This window comes from Cebus imitator, unplaced genomic scaffold (assembly GCF_001604975.1).
Source record: "Cebus imitator isolate Cc_AM_T3 unplaced genomic scaffold, Cebus_imitator-1.0 Scaffold112, whole genome shotgun sequence".
NCBI classification, from domain to species: Eukaryota; Metazoa; Chordata; class Mammalia; order Primates; family Cebidae; genus Cebus; species Cebus imitator.
This window is the reverse complement of record NW_016107427.1, coordinates 1598121-1601919: the sequence shown is the minus strand read 5'-3', so window position 1 is coordinate 1601919 and position 3799 is coordinate 1598121. Positions and strand designations below refer to the sequence as shown.

Sequence of the window (3799 nt, the reverse complement as noted above, 5' to 3'; positions counted from 1 at the left end):
TTGAGTATTTGGGGACCGCCACTAATCTCCAGTCACAGGTGGTGTGGCCCCCCAAGTCCAGATGCTCTTCACCAGTTCTTCAGTGTCCTGTCTCTTGGATCCTACACTTCAACACAGCATAAGGGTCACCCCATGACCCTGTGGGGCCTCTAGAGCCCTCCACCCTCCATGAACCATCTTGAATTTTTCTTTCTCTGAGCTACCTTTGAAGATCCTAGATTTTGTAAAAACTGCTTACACCTTTTTGAAAATACCTTGTACACTTGTGGTTAGGTTCATAACCTTAGTTAAAGCTTATTGGTTTCAGGAGATGGAGGTTGCAGTGAGCCCAGTTTGGCGACTGCAGTTTATCCTGGATGAAAGAGAAAGATTCCATCTTAAAAAAAAAAAAAAAAAAAAAAAAAAAAAAAAAAACTTACAAAAAAATGGAGAACCCAGAAATCCATCCATCGACAGTAAACTTATTTTTGACAATGGTGACAAGAATATATATTGGAAGAAAGGACAATCTCTTCAGTAAGTGATGCTGGGAAAAAACCGGATATCTACATGCAGAAGAATGAAACTGGACACTTATCCCTCACCATATACAAAACTCGAATCAATATGGATTAAAGACAAATCTCAAAACTATGAAACTACTAAAAACATTGAGGAACTCTCCTGGACATTGGTCTGGGCAAAATTTCTTGAGACTATTCCACGAGCACAGGCATCCAAAGCAAAAATGGACAAATGGGATCACATCAAGTTAAAAACCTCCTGCACAGCAAAGGATACAGTCAACAAAGTGAGGAGACAACCCACAGAATGGGTGAAAATATTTGCCAACTATCCACTGGATGAAGGATTAATAACCAGAACATAAAAGGAGGTCAAACAACTCAAAAGGAAAAAAATCTAATAGTTCAATTTAAAAATGGGCAAAAGATCTGGATAGACATTTATCTAAAGAAGACATTCATATATCAAACAGGTATATGAAGTGGTGCTTAATATCATTGCTCATCAGGTAAATGCAAGTCAAAACTATGAGACATTATTTCATCCCAGTTAAAATGGCTTTTATCCAAAAGGCAGGCAATAATGAATGCTGGCAGGGATGTGAAGAAAAGAAAACCCTCATACACTGTGAGGTAACAGGCAAAGGAAATGTAACATACACATAATTGGAATCCCCAACAGAATATTGGGAAAATGGACAATAGTAAATGCTAAAACATAGTAAGTCAAGAATGTCTTCCACAATGCTGGTGCCTGCACATGCCATCCAGGGGCCCAAGGACTAGCCAGCCCTGTCTGCTGCCACCACCACTGCTGCCACCCAGGGTAATGAGGACTAGCTTATACAGCACCTCAGTCTCCAGCAAAGCATCACCACAGCCTCTAGAAACTACCACAGCCTAAGCTACTGAGGAACTTGCAGATACTACTGACATTAATTACAGCCACAAAAATCATACAGAGATTACATTACAGCACTCAGAATCAAAGCCAAAATAACCTACCCAACTGACACTATAGATACAATTACAGGAAAAGCTTTCTTAGCTTTCCCTAAGAAAGCTACTTCATAAAATTGTTAGAAGTGACTATTACAACAGATGCATAGTTATCAACCTAAGGACACAAGAAACACGAAAAAGCAAGGAAACACAACAACTTCAAAGAAACACAATGATTCTCTAGTAGCAGAACACAAAGAAAAGGTAATCTATGAAATGCCTGAAAAGAATTTCAAAATAGTAACCTTAAGTCTTAGCAAGAGACAGGATAACACAGAAAGACAAAACAATCAGGAAAACAATTGATCTGAATGAGAAATTTAACAAAGAAATACATTTCATAAAATGAACCAAACAGAAATCCTGCAATTAAAAAATTCCATGAACTAAGTAGGAAAAAATACAACCAAGTGCTCCAATCAGCAGTTATATCAAGCAGAAGAAAGAATTTCTGAATTTGAAGACAGAGCAAGCAGAACTTTTTTTTGGTTTTGTTTTGTCTTGCTTTGCTTTGTTTTTGAGAAGAGTCTTGCTCTGTCACTCAGGCTGTGTGGCATGGTCACAACTCACTGCAGCCTCAACCTGCCAGGCTCAAGCAATCCTAATGCTGAGCAGCTGGGTCTACAGGCCTGCCCCGCCACACCTGGCTAGCTTTTAAACTTTGTAGAGATGGCATCTCACTATGTTGCCAAGGCTAGTCTTAAACTCCTGGGCTCAAGCGATCCTCCCATCTTGACTTCCCAAAGTCCTGGGATTATAGGCATGAGCCACCACAGCTGGCCAAAGGCAAAGCTTTTGAAATAACCTGGTCAGACCAAAAAAAAAAAAAGAAAAATCCTATGTGACATATGGAACACCATTGAGTGAACAAATATTCAAATTTTGGGAATTCCAGAAGGAAAAGAGATGGGGAAATGTATAGAAAATTTATTTAATGAACTAATAGCTGAACATTTCTCGAGTCTTAGAAGAGATATAAACATTCAGGTAATTGTGCCACTTTCTGGCTTCTGTGATACTAGGGAGATGTCAACAATCTAATTGTCATTCCCTTGTAAATAATTTGTTTTTTTTTCTTTAGGGCTATATTTAAAGATTTTCTCTTTCCTTGATTTCTGCAGTTTTACTATTATATATTTAGGTGTAAATTTATTTTACTTATCCTCCTTTGGATTTAATGGGTTCCCTGAATCTTTCAAGAATTTATTCAATATCTTTAAAGTATCTGAAAAATGCTCAGCCATTGTCTCTTCAAATATTGCCTCTCATGTGTTATCTCTGTTATTTCCTTCAAAAACTTAAATGTATGATAGGTTCTCTGTTTCCATATTACATGGTTTTTCAGCGTTTTTAAGTGTTCTGTCTCCTTGTTTCTCTGGACTGCATTCTAATGTAATTTCTTTGAATCTTTTTCCAGTTCGCTGTTTGTCTCTTCATCTTTGTATAAACCTGTTGTTCAGACATTGACTTTTATGGTAATTTGTTTCCTTTGTTCTTATTATTCTTGATTGTAAACTGTTCATTTGCTTTGTAAATATATTAGTTGGAATTCTTTGAGTCTTTGACTCAATTTTCCCCAGAAAGATTTGTATTTCCTTCAACTTGTGCACCTGGATGGCGGGGAAAGGGGTATCTCCAGTATAGGACTATTTTTGTAAGTAAATCAGCTTAAAATTTGGACCACATGCAGTTAGACTGAATTTGCATCATCAACTTCATTGAAGTCCGCCTTGAGTTCATAAATTCTTGGAATATTTTTTGTCCTTCCTCAGTGTTACTGCTGAATTGTGTCTTGGCCTTTTGGCTAGGATCAAGTGGAGTATCTGTTCTTACCAGTTTCATATTAGGGCTGAGACAGGAATGTTTCCTGCATGTCTGTGTACAATTGCATGAAATGTTTCTCTTACCCTTTGAAGTTTCTGCTTTACAAAGGGTCCTCTTCTATGCTTCCCACCTTGGGAAGATCCTCAGGCTTGTTTCTTCTCCTCTGAGCCTGCTATCACTGTCAGACTTGCTCAATATGTGCAGGGTTCTGTAGAAGACCTGGATTTGAAAGCTGGCCTTGGCATGGCTTGTCTCCTGGGGTTCTTGATTTCCCTCTCCTTGTTCCTTGTGATTTATTTGCTTTCATGAATGATCTGTGATGTGTTTTATAAGTTTCTTTGAATTCAACTATTTGTTTTATTCAGGGGGGTTGTTCAGGGCATCTTACCTGCAATAGTATAAGAAATAGGAATGCCCACGGCTGTTCTTCAATTTCTATGTCCTTTTGGTTTGGATCTGTCTTAACCAAG

At 38.1% G+C, this 3799-nt stretch overlaps 1 non-coding gene across 1 annotated transcript; it reads left to right on the top strand.

Annotated features, from left to right (window-relative positions):
• The first annotated feature begins 3289 nt into the window (after positions 1-3289).
• On the top strand, positions 3290-3475 carry LOC119472694. Its single transcript, XR_005201871.1, has one exon. It is a non-coding gene; the product is annotated as a U2 spliceosomal RNA (small nuclear RNA).
• The last annotated feature ends 324 nt before the right edge of the window (positions 3476-3799 follow it).